The 22,547-nt window shown below is 42.8% G+C and overlaps 1 protein-coding gene across 8 annotated transcripts in view; it reads left to right on the top strand.

Moving 5' to 3' along the window:
• The window catches only part of CADM2 (cell adhesion molecule 2), a 996,746-nt gene that overhangs the window by 882,437 nt on the left and 91,762 nt on the right, over window positions 1–22,547 (top strand). The gene's annotated exons all lie outside the window — the stretch shown is intronic.

The following is a 22,547-nucleotide window of genomic DNA, read 5'->3' as shown; positions in this document are numbered from 1 at the left end:
TGCAGGGCGGGATCAGGGGTGGCAGGTTTGTAGAAATTTTGGTGGTGCCCAGAACCTGCCCCCGCCCAAACTCCCCCCCCACCTGCCCAAGGCTCTGGGAGGGAGTTTAGGTGAAGGAGGAGGCCTTAGGCTGGGGCAGGGAATTGGGGTGCAGGCTCTGGGAGGGAGTTTGGGGATGGGAGTGGTGGAGAGGGATGGGGTGCAGGGGTGAGGGCTGTGGGTTGTGGCTGCAGATGAGTTTGGAGTGTGGGAGGGGCTCAGGGTGAGAGTAGGGGTGAAGGCTCTGTCGGGGGCTGGTAATGGGAGATTTGGGGTGTGGGAGGGGCTCAGGAGATGAGAGTAGGAGTCTGGGGCATGAGGGCTCTGGCTGGGACTGGGGATAAGGTGTTTGGGGTGCTGGAGGGGCTCAGGGCTCGGGCAGAGGGTTGAGGGTGCGGTGGGGGGATGAAAGCTCTGACTGGGGGTGTGGGCTCTGGGGTGGGGCAGGGCTGGGGATGAGTTTGGGGTGCAGGCAGGCTGCTCCGGGACAGGGGCCAGAGAGGAGGACTCCCCCCAGCCATTTCCCTGCCGGCAGCAGCAAGCTCTGGGGGAGGAGGAGCCCCCCTTTCCTGCCCCACCAGCAGCACACTCACCCCCACCACTGTCTCTGCAGGTGCTCCTAGGGCCCCTCTCAGGTCCAGGAATCTCCCTCGCCTTCCCCGTGGTGGATGCCGGGGGTGCTGCGTGCGCCTCCTCCCCTGCCGTTGACCCTGACTGTAGCCTCACTGGGGGTGAGGGATGGGGCTGCCTCCTTGCCCAGCAGGAGGCAAGAGTGGTGACTGCGGGCAGGGGATAAGAGGGGATAAGAGTAAGTTGTCATGGGATAAGAGGGAAGATAAGTACCAGGGAGGGAAAAGAGTTATTTAAGTTAAGCACCAATCTGAACACAAGAATAAATGGATATAAACTGGCCATCAACAAGGTTAGGCTTGAAATTAGATGAAGGTTTCTAACCATCAGAGGAGTGAAGTTTTAGAACAGCCTTCCAAGGGGAGCAGTGGGGGGAAATAATCTAACTGTCTTCAAGACTGAGCTTGATAAGTTTATGGAGAGGATGGTATGATGGGACTGCCTACAATGGCATGTGGCCCATCGACGACTGCCAGTAGCAAAAATCCCCAATGGCCAGAGATGGGACACTAGCTACTACAGAGAATTCTTTCAGAGGTATCTGCCTGGTGGGTCTTGCCCACATGCTCAGGGTCTAGCTGATTGCCATATTTGGGATCAGGAAGCAATTCTCCCCTGAACCAGATTGGCAGAGACCCTGGTGAGTTTCACCTTCCTCTGCAGCATGGGGCATGCCACTTGCAGGTTTAAACTAGCGTAAATGGTGAATTCTCTGTAACTTGAAGTCTTTAAATCATGATTTGAGTACTTCAGTAACTCAGCCAGAGCTTATATGTCTATTACAGGAGTGGATGAGCGAGGTTCTGTGGCCTGCAATGTGCAGGTCAGATTAGGTGATCACAATGATCCCTTCTGACCCTAAAATCTTTGAGATCTGAGCCACTGGCTCACCCTCGTCCACATGTTTGTTGACCCCTTCAGAGAATTCTACAACATTGATGCAGCATGCTTTCCATTTACCAAAGCCATGTTGACTCTTCCCAAACATATTGTGTTCATCTGTGTCTGATAATTCTCTTCTTTACTATAGTTTTAACCAATTTGCCTGATACCAAAGTTAGGCTTAGTGGTCTGTAATTGCCAGGATTTCCTCTGAAGGCTTTTTTAAAAGTCGGCATTCCATTAACTATCCTCCACTCATCTGGTACAGAGGCTGATTTAAGCAATGGTTTCCACACCACAGTTAGTAGTTCTGCAATTTCATATTTGAGTTCCTTCAGAACTCTTGGGTGAATATCATCTGGTCCTGGTGACTTATTACTGTTTAATTGACCAATTTGTTACGAAACCTCCTCAACTGACACCTCAGTTCCTCAGATTTGTCACCTACAAATCATGGCTCAGGTGTGGGAATCTCTCTCACATCATCTACAGTGAAAACCAATGCAAGAATTCAGTGCCCTTGTCTTTCTTGTCATTAAGGAGCTGTTATCTGATGAGAGAGGGTCTTTCTCCTATCTGCTACAACTCCCAAATTTTGTGATAAAAGACGTTCTTCAATAAAATCAGAGTCAAGTAGTGCATACCCAGGTTAATCAGTTATTACTGAAGGCTTGTATAGGCCTACTTGCCATCTGAATTGCAGTTGTAGAACTTTTATCACTTCTCCCGGTGCCATCATTACATCTAGAATGAATAAGGCCTTTAGTTTAATGAAGTTCCTTCCCGTTGACAGTTTATTACATCAATAACCAAATGATTTTGAATAGAATTTGAATGAGTCGATAAAATCTGATTCAGATTTTCAACTTTTTTACTTAATGGAAAAAGTAGGATTTAATCAACCAGTCTACATGTTCTTCATTGATTACTGTGCCAAAAAGCTTTTGACCCTATCACACAGGTACAGTCTTGTGATGCTTGACAAAGATTTCTCAGCTTACTATAGTAACTGAATTACTTCAATAACTGAGTTTAAAAGCATAGCTATTCAAACTGGAAAAAGAACACCACCCTCATTTCTTATCAGCGTCCTAATACCGCACCATGTTTTTCATAAACTTTATTTTTGTTTGTATATAAAATACAAACACACAAAGAAACTAAGCATATGTAAATAAGATGGAATACATGCACAAGATGGAAATAGCATTTAAATAATTAATGTTCATTATTTATAAAACTTGGAAAAATAAAACAAAAGCAAACAAAGAAACAAACAAACAAAAAAACCCTGAACTTGTAGAGGTCATGCAAGGCATCAATTATTAAAACGACTAAAAAGATAAATGTGAGAACATAATTTATGATTACTGGGGATTAATATATACTAAGCTGCAAAAGTATGAAACAGTTTTATGGTGACCAGACATCCTCATGTTTTTTCCAATTGTTTCTATTAGACAGTGTCTTTTCCCACTCCCCCCATTATTACAGTAGTAGAGAGCTCACTAAGCCAGTTTGTGTATGAGAGAGAAATTGCAGATTTTTATTTTCTCAATATAACTCTTTTGGCCAGTAAAATAGTTACTGCAATCCATTTCTTAATTTCAACTGGTAATACCAAATCATTCAGCACTCCTGAAATCTAGACGCGTGGAGAAGGAAAGATAATGACACTTAACGTTTTTGTGAGGGCGCTGAGTATGACGTTCCAAAACACATGCATTTTTGACAGATGCAGAAGATGTGTGGGAGGTTGGCATAGGGCTGTTTGCATTTCCACATTTTTACTTGATTTTTCTCTAGATTCTTGCCAATCTAGCCTTAAACATTGACTGCACCACACCTACAAGCGGGAGATGGGGGGGGCGTTCTTGCTGCCCAAAAGAAGGGAACAGTGCTTTATGGGTGCGGGAGAGAGGAAAACCTCAGCAAAAGGGGATAAGGGGCCAGTGTGGCAATGCTGACTCATCCCCTGGGAACCGGATGGGCAGAAGTGTTTAAATGGGGCAGCCATGTGCGTTAAACCCCTTTTACGCAGAGCAGGCTGAGGCAGCACCCACCCTTCCTCCCCTTTAGGTGTGAAATCCAAGGTTTGGTCAAGCCCTGCTGTGGGCATTGCGCTAGCTGTCCCTTTTTTAGGGGGGGCTGGGAAGGAATTTTTCGCTTACTACCAAATTGGCCTAGGTAGAGTTGGGATTTTTTTTGCCTTCCCCACAGTGGGTTCAGGAAAGGCTTTGTTCATGCATTGCATGAAGGACGGTAGGCTATATGTCGCAACTCATTATGTAAGCACAGGGTGGATGTCCAGTGCAGGTACTCCATAGGGAAGGCATCCACTGACCACATAAATGGCTTGGAAAAGGACGTTAAAAGGAGGTATTGGTTAAAGGAATGAATGGGGGTTGGGGAGAGGGGTGGGAACTCCTATGATCAGTATGGCAAGGAGCCCAACCCCCCTTCTTATAGCCATGGGCAGTAGGTGAACCAGCTGTTGTGGGATGCTAGCCCCCAGCCTCTCCCCTTCTGCCCGAGGCCCCACCCCTCACCCTTCCCTTCTGCCCTCTCTCCCAGAGCACCCAGATCCCAGATTGCAGGATCCCAAGCACCCCCAGCTCTGGAGCTCCGGGTGGCTGGGTGGAGTGGCCACAACACCCCCAGCCCTGCTGGAGCTCTGGATGGTTGGGCAGAGTAACCGCAGTGCCCCCAGCCCTAGAGCTCCAGGCAGCACGGCCCTCAACTCCAATCCCAGCCGTGGAGCACCAGGTGGCCAGTCAGCACGGTCCCAGCCCCAGCACCTGCCGCCCCAGCCAGCCTGGACTATGGAAGAATGTGCTGGGAACCTGGAAGGAACTGCAGGAAGGGGCTTAGGGGTGAAGCGTGGGCAGGGTGCACCATGTCCCTGTGGCCTGTGCCGCTTCCCGCAGCTCCCATTGGCCGGGAACGGCAAACTGCGGCCACTGGGAGCTGTAGGCGGCCATGCCTGCGGATGGTCAATATAAACACACTGTCTCATGGCCCGCCAGCAGATTACCCTGATGGGCCGCAGATTGCCCACCACTGTTCTAGAAGAATCACAAGGATAAAAAACATGAAGTATTTTTCACATTAAGCCAGATCCCTCCTGATTTCCATTGTGATAGCAAGGCTAAGTCCCCGCCCCCACACCACCACCCCCACACCACCACCACTATTTTTCTTTGCAACTGAGATTGAGAGGGTAATGCAAAGCTTTAAGCCACCAATAAATAATTCCTATAAAGTGACTTTTGTTTCCATATTTCTTAACATGTTCTTCTAAAGATGATAGAGTTGAAACAGACCAATTGTCCTCTATCCTTGCCTGAATCCTTGAGCGTAGCCACTGAAAGAAGGAACTGTGAGACAGTGGTAGCTGATTTTTGTTATACACGTAATTGAAGGAAGACAGTCTATCATCTTGTATTACATCTTTAATTTTTGTTAATCCTTTTTCTATCCAAATTGTTTTAAGCATGGAGTTGGCCTTGATCCTGAGGCATGGGTTATCCCATAGTGGTACGAGAAGAAATTAATAAGACTGGATGCTCTTGTCATCTTAATGTGTTGCAGGATGCCCCAGGTAGATGCAAAGACAGGATTTTTCGTTAAGGGTGTGGAAAGCCTCTTAAGGTATATAAAAGAAGAGAGGGAACCCATGGCATAGCTAAGCTTTTTTTCAAACTCAAACTACACTGGCGAATACACCATATTTTAAAGCTGATGAAAGACAGAGATGTGTATTATGAACAGTAAGCTGAAATGAAGTGCTATGTGGTAAAATGGGAGATAAAGGCCTTTGTAAAAAAGAGATAGGAGGATCACAAAATAACTAAGATTTAATTAGTATCTTTTATGCCCCAGTTCAGCAAGGTAATTAATCACCTGTCTAACTTAAAACATGTGAGTTGTCCTATTCACTTAATAGGACTACTCCTTTGCTTAAAGTGAGGCATATGCTTCAGTGCCTTCCTGAATTGGGGATCTCTGACTGAGAATTCTAAAAGACAGGAATTTTCTTCATTTTGGTGTACCATGCAGGGCAAAGCAGCTTGTGAGTGCTAAACCAATAAGTAAACTCTAAATCCTTAGCATCTCATAAGCATGAGCAAGACAAGTGAACATTGCTTAGTGATTCTCACTGTGTGAGCGAATATTCCATAAATAAATAGACACATCTAAAAAAAAATCATGCATTTCGGCTATTCAAATTGATTCCAGACTTTTGAGAAGAAACACATCTCCATGGCTACACGACTCCTGACTGAATCCCCACCACAGAATTTGGGTTCAGAATAGTAACTTCATTTTAAAAAATAATTGTGTATAGCACTTATTATGTATGCAGTTTAATCTTATGCATTTGGATTTCTAACAATAATAAAAAGGGAATTCCTATTCAGAGTTCCTCTTACTTAGTTAACAGACTGCTTCCTCCTGTCTCTGATGCTGCCTGGGGTTTAGAACGGGGTAGGCAAACTTTTTGGCCAGAGGGCCATATCTGGGTGGGGAAATCGCATGCAGAGCCATGAATGTAGGGCTTGGGCAGGCGGTTGGGGTGTGGGAGGGAGTGTGGGCTGCAGCAGGGATGTGGGGTGCAGCAAGGGGCTCAGGGCATGGCATTGGGGTGCAGGGAGGGGTGCGGCAGGGGGCTCAGGAAAGGGGATTGGGGTGCAGGAGGGGCTCGGGGTGCGGGCTCCGGCCCAGTGCTGCCGCTTACCTAGAGTGGCTCCAGGGTGGCAGTGGCGCGCAGCAGGGCTAAGACTGGCTCCCTGCCTGCCCTGGCCCCACGCCGCTCCCAGAAGTGGCCAGCACCACGTCCCTGTGACCCCTGGGGGAGGTGGAGGCAGAGGGCTCTGTGCACTGCCTTTGCCTGCAGATACCTCACCAGAAGCTCCCATTGACCGTGGTTCCCCGTTCCCGGCCAAGGGGAGCTTCTGGTGTGGAACCTACAGGTGAGGGCAGCACACAGAACTCTCTGGCCCACGTTCCCCAGGGGCTGCAGAGATGTGGTGCCAGCTGCTTCCGGGAGTGGCACGGGGCCTGCAGCGCCATGGGGGTGGCAATTCCGTGGGCCGGATCCAAAGCCCTGATGGGCCGGATCTGGCCCGCGGGCCATAGTTTGCCCATCTGACAGAATCCGGTCTGTCAGCAATGCAAAACCAGAGGGGAGTTCTCTTGGAATGGAGAGCAGGAGAAGAGAGTCAGTTCAGATGAGGAAGGGAAAGAGTAAGAGGGTGTATGCAGAAAGGAGAGCTAGAACAGAGAGAGGAACTAGAGAAGTATCATCACAGGAGACAGAGGCCAGCCCAAGATTGTGGAATGAACCTCCACAGGAAGGAGGGGTTGTGACAAAACTCACCACCTTCTGCTCCAGAGGCAAGGCTGATTTCTTTAAACTTACTTTCTATAGCATAAGCATATAGCGGTGTGTGTTTGTGTGTGTGTGTGTGAGAGAGAGAGGGAGAGAGATCATTATATATAATTCCAAAACAAAATACTGCATACACTTCTTCCCCTGGCGAAAGGGTGAAAGAACAAACAAGTGACAGATGCATACTGGAAGGCGCACCGTTAATGCAGTGATGAGTGTGATATAAGAACCTATATAGAATAGAGAGGAAAAAAGAGAGGTGGATAACAAGAAAAATGAGAGAAGGAAGGTGACTGGACAAATGAGGGGAAAGGAAAGAGCTTGAGATTTGAACATAAAATCTATAAAAGAAAAACGTTTCAGAAAAAAACAGCTGAGATGTATTATATGGTGCTGCAAGCCTGTATGTGCGTGTTTTTTAATGGAGCTTAAATGGAAGAAAGTATTTTGAACTTTCACTGTTGTTTCCAGCTTCTCCTTCATTTGTTTTTTGTTTTTCTTCTATTTCCTGCTTCTTCATCATCTTACTTGCTCCATCTCTCCCTCTGCCTTTGGAAGAGAATGAAACATGGGTCTGCAGTATCAGACTGTTGTCCTTGACCAGGCTAGCCTTATAAATAGACATTTTGTACCCATACAACATGGTCAAGAAGTACTTGGGTGTAAAACATGGTTAAAATGAATGATGTGGAACCCTTTGTGGAGAGTTGTGGTTGTGAGATTTTAAATCAATAAACCCATAATTTCTGTTTTCCGGGGGCATCCTCCCTTCTGCTTGCACGCCTACTTTAAATTTTCCCCAGCCTCCACTGCAGAGGTTGGTGATTAATGATGTTCATGTAGATTTTTGAAGAACACAATCTCATGAACTAATCTGAAGACATATTAGACAAGGGAATGTTATTTTTAATTGTATTATGACACTGCCTCGATGAAAGTATTAGTTCCATGTTTATTTTGTGTAACTAAGGTGTGCACATGCTATTACTATGTTTTACCACTGCTTCCCTATCTTCAGCAGTACTTTATTAGAATTAGGAACATAGCCCTCAATTAATCCAAGTAATTTTCAACAGCCATTCTGATGCATCCACTTTAGCACCATACTGATAGTACTGACATTTGCCTGGCTTTGGTAATACATTTTTTATTTATTTCCATTTATTCTACTGCAGTTTCTATCATCCTTTGATTTATCATCTTTCTTTACTTACTTTAGATTTTTTTATGCTCATCAACTAATTTGAAATCAGCAAGTATAAGCAGTAGTATAACAAGCCTATAGATTATGTGAATACACACAACATAATTAGAATGAAACATAATAGAAATTACAATGATAATGTTGCATTAAGATTTATTCATTTAATAAAATGCTTTGCATCTGACTTAAATACTAACCTGCCATTTCTCATTCTATCTTTACCCCCTACATTAGAAAACAAAATCTAAAACCCAGAACTACAACAACAAAACAACATGTAACTAACGAGGCTGTGATATTTTTTCACCATATTCATTTGCTTGTATGTTATTTCTCCACCTCTTTTCCTTTATTTGTTTTGAGGGTTTTAGACTGAGTATGTTTACACTGCGCTAAAAGACCCGTGGCACTGCCACAGCTGGCCTGTGTCAGCTGACTTGGATGAGGGACTATAAAATTGCAGACATTTGGACTTGGGCTGGGACCTGGTTTCTGGGACCCTCCCCCTTGTAGCATCTCAAAACCCAGTTCCAGCACAAGCCCGAACATCTACACTGCGATTTTATAGCCCTGCAGCCCAAGCCCCATGAAACCAAGGCCAGGCATGGGTCTTTTATTGCAGTGTAGATGTATCTTGAAAGACCTCAAGGGTACAGATTGTCTCTTTTCTATGCTTATAAAGAACTTAGCACAATGTGGTGCCAGTCCCATTTGGGACTGGAGGGCTCTGCTATCACAGAAGAGATTACTACTACTAATGAAGGGTGTTTCTAGCTACACCATCCATGAGCAGCTCTGGAAAGGAATAGTGATTCAGAGAGTCTTCCTCTTTCCCCATTACCTCTTTCCCCCATCACCTGTACGGGCTGTTATACAGCTGCATAGCAGATGATACACTGTGCATAACAAGTTGTTCAGTTGTAAGTAATCTGCACATTAGGACTTGAATGTAAGGTTTTTGATACAAAAACAGCATTTTTATCACTTCATAGAAATTGGAAAACATCTTATCTAATCTATGCTCAGCCTCTTGGCCAACGTAGGATTGTTCCCTGCAGAATATTTTCTAGTGCTTTTTGTCCTTGAGCTAATGTTAATTAACTGACAGTGGCAGTAATTCCTACCTACTCTTTCAAGGCCTTCATCCCCTAGAGGCTGAGACTGGATTTAAAACTTTGTTTAAAGTATTTATAACTATGATTTTGACTGCAGTGGCTTTTTTTTCTTTCTTTTATTTTTCCTGTTGTTGTAATGGCTTAGGCTTTTACTGCTGCCTTTTTAGCCTCAGGAATCGTTTGGAAAGAGTTGTTACACCTTTATGGGAGATTTTTCCTAGTTAAAATTTGAAAAGAAAAATAAATTATATATAAACTGGCAACACGAATAAAACAAAGGAATTGCACATACCATCGAAATTATTTAATATACACAGAAGTATCTATAGAGTACATTTTAGAAACTCCATTCACAAGCTGCACAATAGTGACTTCTCCACATTTAATGTGTCTTGAGCCTTAGGCTGCCAATTTCTTTAAGCCCTTATAAAAAAGATGATGGAGGTGGTCATAAATGTTGTTTTTTTTAAATAAAGGAATTTTAGAACAACTCTTTTTACAATGCAAATATGAAGGAAGCGTAGAAGGGAAGATGGAAAGTTAGTTGTCTGCCTTGTCTTAACTGAATTTCCATCCTTCCAAAAGTTTTGAATTTCTTTTAAGTTTAACCTAAACTCTGAATTTCCTGATTTTTATTAGTTATTTTAATACTTTTTATCTTCTTGTAAGAGGAATTTTTAATTATTTATTTTAAACACTGAAGTCTGTGATATGCACTTTCAACCTTAACTCCAAACTTTCAATGTTTTTGGTTTGGGAATTTCTTAGTTTATTTTAAATGTTTATGAAATGCTTAAAGTAACAAAAGTCTCTTTGAGTGTTGGGTTGTTGATTATCTGTGTTCCCTAAATTAGCTTCTGACAGTAAATCTTTGGAACTCTGCAAGCTCATGCTCACCTTGGTCTTGTGTTTCCACACTCACTCACACTCTATAAAAAGTAGAATCAGAGCTAAGCCAACTTCAGTTTCCATGCTGAGTACGTTTGCAGGATGGGGAAGAGCCCAGTGACTGGAGGAATATAAGGAAGGGGGAATGGCTAGGCACCTTTGTCAGAGGACACCAAAAGATTAAGGGGTAGTAAGACTTCGAGTGCGGCTGGAACATGGAGTCAAAAGTTTGAAAGGAAGCAGGGCTGAATGGTAAACTGGGAAGGTTGGAGGACGCAGTAGAGTTGAAGACTAGATAATCAAACAGTTGTCATTTGATATTATGTGATCTGCACATCTATTGACTCTTTCTGTTCCCTCTTCCATGGAAACCTTTTTAACGTTTACATGGCTCACTGTGCCAGAGGAGCTCTCAACCTCTGTATGCTGCTATTGGTCCCTCCTGTAAACTTTCTCCTAAGTTCCTCCCTCTGAATTCCCCTTCCTCTGACAGCCGGAGCACCCAAGGCCAGAGGTCGAAGAGAAGGGTGGAGGCTCAATTCTTTCAATAGAGAACAATTTATTTTAATCCCTGCATGTTTCCAGCATCTGGAGGCCAGAATCCTTAATGAAGTTAGAACTCCCGTACTTTTGCTATGCTTGTTTGTGTGCAAAGGAGGTAGCATGTAGAGATGTTGTGCAAGGGGGACTCAGCAGTCCCCTGCATGCCACCGAGGCACTAAGCCCAGATCCACAGCAGCCCATTTCTTTGGAGTGAAGAGCCAGATGGCTATTGTCAAGAGTGCCTGGTGGATCTGTGAATGATGCTAATGTAGACGAGGATGAATGTTTTCCACATCAGCCCTATGCACATATGACAGGGCATGAAACTTATATACTTGTCCCATTTAATATGCACACCTTTCCCAAATTTCATGTTAAGTGGTTAAAAAATGGAAGTCAAGTCATTTTTTGTCTGAAACTTAAGAAATTGAGATAATTCTTCAGTCCCCCTACAAATAGATTCATATCAAATTATTGTTGGGCTCAAAATAAGGCTACGAAGGTACTGACACACTGGGCAGAATAGAGCCAATCATGGTTGTGTGAAAAAGGAAGAAATATCTCAGACTGGAGACATCTGCTATTGGAGACACCTTTCTCTGAGGGAAATGAGAGATTCAAGATCTGGTACTTAGTCAGATAAGAGATTCAAGAGGTTCCACTGAAGAGATTAATAATTAGTTGGATTTTTTTTTAAATCACTTAAAGACTGCAGTATATCGTGCAAGTGACCTGGAAGATCAGAAGATTGATGATCTTAAAAAAGAAGCAAAATTTGTTTTGGAGGAAACTGAAGAATTTCAGTAACAGATCTCAAATATTAGGATTACAGGACTACTGGAGGGAGCAGAAAGAATGGGAAGTATTCGGTAGCACTAGAGACAAGATTAAAAAGATCAGAAAATAGAGAATGAAATCATGATATAAGTAATCTCTGGGGTCCTATGATAGCACCCAAGCCCTGTGACCACTGTTAATTTTTTTAAGAATTATTGCTAAAAATCCTGTATGAAATGAAGGGGTGAAGAGGAAGAAGGAATAACGAAGTATTAAAACTACAATTCGAAAAACAAACAAACCCCACTTCAAGATTGATTTTTAGTTCAGTCTGGAGACACTTAAATGAAGACTAGAATCAGTGCTACGATATCCTTGTCGTAAAGTGAAGAACACATGGAATTCAGCATGCAGGTAGACAGACTTAATTTTTTTATAACTTTTTTTCAGCTCCCTGATAGTCAAACATATTTTGTAAGATGAAACTCTGAAACAAATGTCTGTGCAACTGAACCTTCCCTAAGGGGAGAAAAATGAAAGGCATCTGGCCTTTTGAATATTTAATTAATTTTTTTCTTAAATAAGGCTTACACTATGTATGAATTAATTTGGTGTATTATGTATTACTATGATGTTACCTCTAATAGGTAGATAGTAGTTGTAGAGAGGAATTATGATATAAGTTAAAAGTTTTATGTTCTTGCTGGTATTGGTCCAGGGAATATTATTATATTATATATAATTCCATCTATGACATATACAGAAGATTTCTTGATGTTAAATATTAACAAAAATAAAGAAGTCAGTATTTTAGAAGTTATTTTATGAGGTATGGAATTAAGTTTAAAAAATCCCATCAAGTGGTTATCAAAATGCAGTTCTTTGAAAAATATGTAAATAAAAATGGCACCTTCTTACTCAAGAACTGCTGCTTTTGTGTAGTTAGTCATATCTGATGACTTTACCGAGTACATTTTTACTGTTTTTCTCCCATTAGTAATGTAGAACCATTGCAGCTGTGGGAGAGTGTGCTGGATTCAATTCTAGCTCACACATCAACATAACTGTTAAATTCTGATAGAAGAATTTTCCTATATGTGAGCTGGAGAGGGAACAGCTTGAATTTCAGAGTAGGTTTGCATGGCTAGATTTTTTTAAGTAGACTATGGAAGGCCATGATGTCAATTCTGTGAAATCACTTTTCAAAGTAGAATTGCACTTAAAGATCTCCACAGGGAAAAACTAGAGAAAATGGGTATCACAAAAATATAAATAAATGTGGTTTAAGTTATAGTAGTCATTGGGAAAAGAATATAAAAATCACCTGATTAGATAACTGTTTATATTTTATAGTAAAAGCCACATAGGATGAATAATTTAAAATTACTGATATGAGAGAGAACTATAAACATTAAGGGGTATTAATTGTCTAGTTAAACATAATTAGGCTTCATGAAAAAAAATGGCAGATTTACAACTGATACACCTTGTTGGTAAGTATTATAGATTTAAGGCTTCCATTCTTCATGTAAATTAAACATAAGGGTTGTCATATTGGTCTATCAGAACATGCCTTTCCAATGTTTAAGTAGGGAGAAAAAGTATACTTAATGTTACATGGTAGGAGTTAAACTGAGTATAATTGGATTTTATGTCATAAATATAAATTCAATAACTGACTTTAAAATTATTTTCAGAGTTTGTGAGCATAAACTCCCTGATTAATGAAGAACGGTTTAATTGTGTCTCAATGTACGGAAATAAATCAGGATCCACTGGCATAGCTGAAGGCTTGGCAGAATTTGTTTTGTTTTGTTTTTTTTAACAATTTCAACTTGTAATATCAATGTTTATTTTTAAGCATTTTTTTATTTTTATCAATTTTAAACTTGTACAGCTGTGGGGGATTATGGGAGGGAAAGGCAATAATAATTTAGTGACAGTAAATTTTGAGATTAAAAAAGTTAAAGCTTTATAACCATTAAAACAAATTGTCAACATTGCATGTCAAAATATATAAAATATATAGCATTAAATCAAATTCTAGCAAGTTCTCAAGCAGCATGTTTTCTTACTTTGCCTATGTGAGTTTCTGTTATTATCAATGGAAATATTTTTGTGTTGGTTTTATGTGTATGGTGAAATCAACATTTATCCATATTTACCAGTACAAATATAATCATCCCAAACCTACATATCTTCCATCAGCTGTTAGTTTGATTATCAAATTGATGTCAGACTAAGGAGTAGTAGATGCACGGAGAGAGGGCAATCTATAGAGGAAAGATTTTTCTTTTTTTCTCATTTGGTGATCCAGCCTAGTCTCACACTGAGTGGTTTTTAATAGGGGGAAATATGATGGATCAAATTCAGAAATATAGGACAGATTGTATTTCTCCCCAGTTCAGATGAGTGTCTTGCTTAGGATAAAATTGTATTCTAATCTGAAATGACCATTCACATGGACTGCCAATAGAAGGCTCCATCGGGATCCATTAGCAAAAAGGGAAGGAGGTTCGGGAGTGGGGCAGAGAAGTAACTTGTTTGGATTTCTTGAAGGTAAATGATCTTCCATGGACTAATGTGTTGTTTTTATGGCACACAGGTATAATTTCACTATAAGGTAAATTTAATATCTCTGAGGAGAAAATATATAAAAAAGGAAATTAATTCTGAATTTGGAGTCTAAAATATAAAGTATTTTATATAAGGAATTAGCTAAGCTTACTAAAAGAAATGAACAAGGTTAGAGGGAGAACTGTTGAAATTTTAAAATAAAACATGCAACTTGAATGATGAAATGATTTTAATTGGAAAACTCTAGTAAGGGAACAATGATGAGAAAGATGCATAATTTGGTTACATGTTTGCTTGACTATAGATCATTAGCAGGTTACTTATAGGTGCTTGGGGTGATAAAAGGAAATGAGCAACCAACTGTGCACCATTTGACTTCATGTCTCATTGCTTTTACTCTGCATTTTACATTTACATGCTATGGTAATGGGTGCATAACAAATCAATTAACTAAATTAATGTATTATTCAGATACTACAGTGATGGGTGCCTGTAAATTATTATTATATATGTAAACAGAGTCAGGATGAGCTCTAGTGGTGAGTTGTGGAAAATGACTTCAGGGGCTGATCTCGTTTGCATGGGCACACTCACCCCACCTAGCATAATGGGACTGCTTGCCCAAATGATCACTTTGGCTGCTGTGGGATCCTCAGTCTCTTTGTTATTGGGGCAGGAGTAATAAAGGGTTGTTATCCTGGTTATGTGAAGCAAGGACAGTAGATCTGTACTTGGCATTTTATGATGGAGGGACTCGACCTCAACTAAATAGCACTCACTAGGCAAGGGACACAGGTTCCAAAGCCCAGTGAATGGAGAGAGGCTGGGGATAGTTATGTGTACCTGGTAGTGTGGGCCCCTTCGGAGGGCCCTAAACACCACTTTGACCCCTCCTCTCTCCACTGTGTAATAACAGAGCTGATTTTGACTCCATTAGGAGTCTTGTTACATGCTGAAGAGCTTAAATCACTGATACTTAGATCTAAGAATTAGACTTTCTTTGGGCTAGTGGTTCTGAGCGTGACAGCCCTGGGCTCCCCCTACTAACAGCTGAAATCACAGAGAGCTGAAATCACTAAAGAGCTGAAGTCACTGAGAGCTGTGTTAAGTATGGGAGGGGGCTGAAGACACATTGGTGAGCGGCTAACAGGATGGCTAGCAGAGAGGATCAGATAGCGGAGAGACACGGATAGTGGAGAGGAGTGGCCAGCAGGATGGCTGGTGGAGAGGAGTAGCTAGCAGGATGGCTAGGAGAGAGGTGCAGATAGCGGAGAGGCACGGCTAGCGGAGAGGAGCGGACAGCAGCACGGCTGGTGCAGACAGGGCCGGTGCAAGGATGTTTCGCGCCCTGGGCGAAACTTCCACTTTGCACCCTCCCCTCCTGCGTCCCCGCCCTGAGGCACCCCCCCACGGTAGCTCCCCCCCCCCGCCCAGAGGCGCCCCCACTGCCGCAGCTCCCCCCCGCGCCCTGAGGCACCCCCCCTTGCGGCAGCTCCCCACCCTCCACCCTGAGGCACCCCCCCACCCCAGCTCACCCCTGCTCTGCGCACGAGCACAAGCACCACGAGCACGCCGTCGCTGCTTCACTTCTCCCGCCTCCCAGGCTTGCGGCGCCTAAGCTGATTGGCGCCGCAAGCCTGGGAGGCGGGAGAAGTGAAGTGGCCACGGCGTGCTCGGAGAGGAGGCGGGGCAGGGGTGAGCTGGGGCAGGGAGTTCCCCTGTGTACTTGCTGCAGGCAGCCCTCCCCGCACTTCCCTGCCCAGCTCCCTCCGCCTAAATGCTTGCGGCGACCGGGGCAGCCAAAGATCCGGCCGCCGCGGTTGCTCCCGAAGAAAATGGCGTCTCTCAAATGCCAGTGCCCTAGGCAACCGCCTAGGTCGCCTAAATGGTTGCACCGGCCCTGGATGCAGAGGCATAGCTGGTGGTGAAGACTGCAACAGAACCCCAAAGAGAAGCATGGCAATCGGCCGTCGACCTGAGCAGCAGAGCATATAAGATGCCCCTGTACCTCCCCCCATTTCTACCCAGGCTGGGAGGTAAACTCTGCAGATGAACTTCTGAACTCTGGGACCTGCACTGACCAACGACAGAAACTGTGGGTGGGGCACTGTTGGGTTGCTAGATTTAAGACCCTGAGGGGAAAAGCATACTGCCAAACTTACTGGGGTGTGGGTCTTCTGCTCATGGTTTGTGTTATGAATCCTGTTTGTAGTGTTTCCCCAACATAGTGCCACATTGTTTTCCTCCTTTATTAAAAAGCTTTTGCTACACTCAGACTCTGTGCTTGCGAGAGAGGAAGTATTGGCTCTTAGAGGCACCCAGGGGGGTGGTATGTAATTGTCTCAGGTCGCTGGGTGGGGGCTTGAGCCGGTTTTGCATTGTGTTATTGAAACAGAACCCCTAGATAATGAACCTGGCCCTTGTTGCTGCAAATCTGAAGAGCAGAAGGTTTACATATGAATAAATATAAACTTAGAACTTGCACTGACTACAGCTGGAGTTTGACCTATGTAATGATAGCATGACATGGCACCTCTCAGTTTCCACCTTTGCCCCATCAGCTAGACTGTGCACTCTTGGCATTCTGGATCCCACTGGTCCTATCCCCTCACTTACTTCAAAGCAGATGTCCATCATAGCCAAAAGACAGTGAAAAATTATTGGTTGGTCCATCTTATGCAGAGTGGCTCTTAATAATGGCTAGCACCTTTGGAAATGAGAAATACATTCAATGTTAGAAATGCCAAGAAAAATATAAAATTCAATAAAGTGTTTTAATGACAAGCTAATTTCAGATATCTCATGACTTCTCTTCTATTACTTCTCTCATGACTATTAGAAAACTAATCTGCAAAATATTATCCATGGCAATTTTGTTTGACGCTTCTATATATTTTATGTAGGACTGTGGAGAATGAAGGAGTTATGTGTAGTATTTTTATAAATATCATATGTCCCTTAGGTTATCTGTTTCATATTGACCTGCCTGACCGTGAGGAGCTAAATCAAAGGAAATGGTTAGGAGGAAACCCACAAGAAATGAAACAATGGCAAAGAAAGCCACCTAGGGTCAACAGCTTCAAAGGAATAAAGTTAACAATGGCTGGGCCATCGGTTGGGAAGAAGCTACCTACCTGGAGTCAGCAAAATTATAGAGCTGTGTTCATGAGGCTGAAAGCCTAGGATCAAAGGGGATCCTAGACCTTAAAGATGCTGGCCTCAAAAAGGAGGGCGGGGACTGGGTTGTCAGCCTGCTGACAGAGAGACATAGAGACAGAGAACATGCTGTGAGTGAGAGAGTCTGCTTCTCCCAGCCAGAGAACAGGGATTAGCTGGATTGAGGAGATTTTACAAAATAATTGCAAGGAAAGATTAAGGTGTAGGCAAACAGAACTCAGTTTGATCTATCAAATTAACAGGGTTTGGGGGAACGCGGTGGCACAGAGATCCAGTCTGTGTGGTTGGACCACAGGTTCCCACTTAGAAACAGGTGCAGAGAGACAGGCATGACACCTCTGAGGTGCATTCGAGAGGGACAAAAGGGGTCTCAGGTGCAGCTTGCCTTGTAACCATGACAAGGATAAGTTGTTCATTTGTTTTGCTTCCTGTTTTCTTCATTATAGAGTAGATTTTGTTTCATTTCCTTTTTTGTCGCTGTAAAAATGCTTCCATCACTGTATTATTCACTGTTTCAAAAAAAATTTAAAAAAAGACTGTCACACTGATTTTACGTTCCCTATTTTAAGTCTCTTTTTTTTTGTCTTTTTTTTCTTTTTTTTTAAGATTGCATCATTGCAACTTACTTTACCTGAAGCATTCATTTCTGCATATATTGTCTATTTGGCTGCAGGATCCTGTCAAGGTTTTATGTTATGAAAAAAGTATTTTGTTGCTACCTAGACTTTAATATATGTAGGCAATTTAATTCTTATATGTTCTGAACACTTTTCTGTATGTGGTGATAAATCTTTTCTGAATGTCTTAGGTCTTTTGAGAGGCTAGCAAGGTTTGAATAAAAATCAGAAAATGAAGGATTTTTTACTTGTAACTGGAGTTCTTGGAGTTGGACTCTGCATATTCCCACTCATGAGTTGGGCTGGCCGGTGCAGCCTAGACAGTGGAACCTTCTCCAGTGATGCTCATTATAGCACTCACGTGCCTTATCCGACCCTCCCCACAGCAATCCTGAACATTCTGAGGATGAAGCTGTAAAAGGGGTATGACTCTCTCTGCTGCTGCAGTGCCTTTCGCCGCTGCCTCAGAGATTTTACTTATTAGCAGGGATCCTAGTTTTCTGTGATTAAAACAAAATTCTCCGCTAAAAAAGATAAAAACCCACATTTTTCAGCAATTAAAATAAAGCACTGAACTTAGTTTCCCTAGCCACGACATATATAGGTATTAGTTGAACACAATATTTTATTGAAATATTTACAATTTTTAAGCAAGTTCAAAGCCTGCCAGTGACATCAATCATTATAATAAAATCAAATAAATAGAATTGTGATTTTTATTTCTTACATATACCAAATACTTTTATGTCTGTAGTCTATATTTTCAGAAAATTGTTTTTTTTTTAAATGCAAAAAATATAAAGTGAAAGTTGCTTTTATATTAACATTGCTCACTTTCTGAGTTAGTCCTAGAGGCTGAAGTGAAATTTCACATGTATTAAAACATAAACCCCTATACACCGAAAGCAGTCTATTGGAGTATGTTTAACTATGTAAATTTAAAGTGCATTCAAAAATCAACATGAGAGGGGGAAGTTGCGTGGATTGAGTATAATGTAGTTAATGTATGTTTTTATTTTTTCACAAAATGTAAAAACTAAGGGTATGTCTACACTACCAGATTAGTTCGATTTAACTTAATTCGAATTTGTGGAATCGACCTTACAAAGTCGAATTTGTGTGTCCACACTAAGGACACTAATTCGACTTTGTGAGTCCACACTAACGGGGCAAGCGTCGACATTGGAAGCGGTGCACTGTGGGAAGCTATCCCACAGTTCCCGCAGTCCCCGCTGCCCATTTGAATTCTGGGATTTCCCCACAATGCATGCTGGGGGGAAAAATGTGTCGAGGGTGGTCTTGGGTAACTGTCATCATTCAACATGCTTTCGGACGTCTCAAGGGGAGATGGAGGAGCTTACTGACTCGCTCGGATCTCAGCGAAACCAATATCCCCATTGTTATTGCAGCTTGCTGTGTGCCCCACAATCTCTGTGAGAGCAAGGGGGAGACCTTTATGGCGGGATGGGAGGTTGAAGCAAATCGATTTGCTGCTGATTATACTCAGCCAGACAGCCGTGCAATTAGAAGAGCCCAGCGGGAAGCGCTGTGCATCCGTGAGGCTTTGAAAGCTAGGTTCCTCAGGGAGCAGGGTAACCTGTGACTGTTCAGTTTCTTTACAGAGAAGCTGAACCTGCCCCTGCTTCAGTTACTGTTGACTTTCTTCTGCGGTTACATACCCCATTCACCACGTTTCCCCCCTTCCAACACATGTTTAAAAATAAAGTTAATGGAACATTGTTAATTAACAATGTTTTCTTTATTAATGAATTCGCGTTAAAGGGTTGAAACAGGGACACAGACTGTGGTGGGTAGGGTGTGCAGTGATGTTAACACCGCTTCTACACTCAAGGAATGATAGGCTCCTGCTCCTAGAGCGGTCTGCAGTGCCGGACTGGTTGTTTCAACGGAGCCTGCCATCCCTCCTTTTCGGGACTCTGTGTGTGGGGGCTATGTGACCTTGTGGCGGGGGAGGACGGTTACAGATTCCCCTGCTGCGTGGTTCTGTGATCCGGGACAAGGACCGCTGCATAAGTTCTGTAACCGCCCTCCCATGCCACAAAGTCACGTACCCCCCACCCACACAGAACATGGAAAACACCTCCCAGACCGACCAGGGTGCCTACTGACTGCACTGTGTGTGTGACCTGCTGTTGATCCTACCCCCGTGTCTGTACCCTGGTAAAGGTGACTGTCCTATGCAATTAACAACCCCCTTCCCCCTGCCCCCCTTCACAGACAGTCTTCTGTAGAAAAACTTGACGGAAATAGTAATTACCAGCAAACTACTTTTAATAATAAACTACACAGTTAGGGGATGAAACTGGGATTGGGGCTTCGGTGAGCCAGGAAGGGAAGGACTTCTCAACATTTAGGGAATGAGAGCCTTCTTGTATTTGTGCACTCTGCAGGGGTGCAGTGACAGTTTTCACGGCCCCTATCGCCCCTCCTTCTTGTTACTTTGGGTGAGGGGGGTTTGGGACTTTGTGGCGGGGGAGGGCGGTTGCAGATACAGTGCAGGGGGGCTCTGTCCTCCTGCCTGCGGTCCTGCAGAACATCCACAAGGCGCCGGAGCGTGTCAAATTTTCCCTGGGCATTTCCTGTGTGGCTGGTCAGAACATCCAAGCTCGGACTGCTGTCCAGAGTGTCAACAGAGTGGTGCACTGTGGGATAGCTCCCGGAGCTACTAAGGTCGATTTCCGTCCACACATAGCCTAATTCGATATAGCCATGTTGAATTTAGCACTACTCCCCTCGTCGGGGAGGAATACAGAATTCGAACTAAAGAGCCCTCTAGGTTGAACTAATTAGCTTCCTGGTGTGGACAGGTGCACGGTTAAGTCGAATTAATGCTGCTAAATTCGACATAAACTCCTAGTGTAGACCAGGCCTAAAGATTCTCTGTAAAAATGCCAATTTTTCATTTTTCCGTGGTCACCAGATTTCTAGGATCCCTGCTTATTAGGACTCTGAGAAAGAGGGGAAGTTGGGGGGGAGTGTGAATATGCAGAGTCCATCTTAAAAACTTGGTTACAAGTAAGTAACCTCAATTTCTTCATGCATACTCTCAAGGGATGGTTTGGCAAACAGTAATCCAATCCTAATTAAATAGTGCTAGAAGTACAACCAACCCTACTAAACTGAGCATCAGCTCTAGCCGCTGGATCTAAAGCATAATGATTCAGAATTCCAGGTGGCAGTCCTATATATTTCCTGAACTGGAACATATCTGAATTAAGCTAGGGACATAGCCATTGCCCTAGTAGAATCTGATTTAATACCCTAGTTTATAACTTTCCAGAATGCACTGTTCAACCTATTTGGAAATGGTTTGAGATGATACTGCTCGCCCTTATTATTTTTGGCATGAGAGAATCAAATTAGTGGATTTTTAAAAATCCCTTAGTTCTAATAAGATAATTGGCTAGGGCTCTTTTAGTATCTAAATTATGTAAGGTGAAGTTCCTCCTGTTACCGTGTGGTCTAGGGTAGTAAACTGGTAGATTTATGTTTTGAGTCGCATAGAATTCTGACATTATTTTAGGTAGAAAGCCAAGGTCAGGTTTCAGAACTATCTTGTCTCTATGAAAAATAGTGAAGGGTGGGCACACCAAGAGGGCGTGTAATTCACTATCTCTCCTGGATGACATTATCGCAATTATAAAGGCAACTGTAATAGACAGATGAAATAACCAACTCTCTGCTAAGGCATCTTTGAGTTGTGCTAAAGCTAAACTGAGATCCCATGCTGATACAGAGTCTTACACCAATGGATACAGATTTGAAAGTCCCTTCATGAACTTTTGAACATTATCTATCAAATCTTGATAAGCCAATATAGCCGCTAAGTGGACCTTTAGCAAAAAAATATGATCCTCAGTCTTTAAGGCAGAGTAAGTGTTACAGAATACAGTCTGTTCTGGATGATCTGTGTTGTTGTGCAATCCACTTCACAAACCTCAACCACTTAGGAAGGTAACATTTTCTGATTGATTGTTTTCTAGCATTAGCTACCACTTGCTGAACATCCACAGAAAAAGATTTTTCAGGGTTCACTAATATTCTGTAGTCCACACTATTAAATACAGAGACAGAGGATCTGGATGTAAAATCTTGCCATGCTGCTGCAACAATAAGTCCAGTAATATTGGGAGCAACCTGTAAATGTCCTTCAACAAATGAAGTGGGTCCATGTACCACTGTGGCCTCAGCCGAGCTGAAGTAATTACAGTAATTCTCAATCTGTCCTGTCTGATTTTTCCTTACTACCTTGTGTTTCAATGGGGAGAAAAGCGTACAGCAGACCCTTTCCCCAATTCAGCAGAAAGATAGCCAAAATGGAATTCCTGTCTTTTCCTGCCTTTAAACATGACAGGCAACACTTTTTTGCAACCAGTCACAACTCATAGCCCTATATCTGGAAGATGTCAGATGTTGAAGATCCTGCATTTCACTTCTTTATTGATCACTCATGCACCTGTATCATATCTCTGTTCAGTTGATCTGCTAAGTCATTGTAGTCCTGTACCTGTCAAGAAAGGAAGGCATAAATGTTATGCATGATGCACCAAGTCCATAACTTGATTGCTTCACTATATAACTGGGACAAGTGAGCCCCTCCCGACTTGTTGACATAGTACATGTCAATTGTATTGTCCATTGCCACGTGAACTACCTTTCCTTTGATATGAAGAGGAAAAGATCCG

The sequence above is a fragment of the Mauremys mutica genome, chromosome 1, assembly GCF_020497125.1.
Source record: "Mauremys mutica isolate MM-2020 ecotype Southern chromosome 1, ASM2049712v1, whole genome shotgun sequence".
In the NCBI taxonomy this organism is placed as follows: domain Eukaryota; kingdom Metazoa; phylum Chordata; order Testudines; family Geoemydidae; genus Mauremys; species Mauremys mutica.
This window is presented reverse-complemented; position numbering and strand designations above follow the sequence as displayed.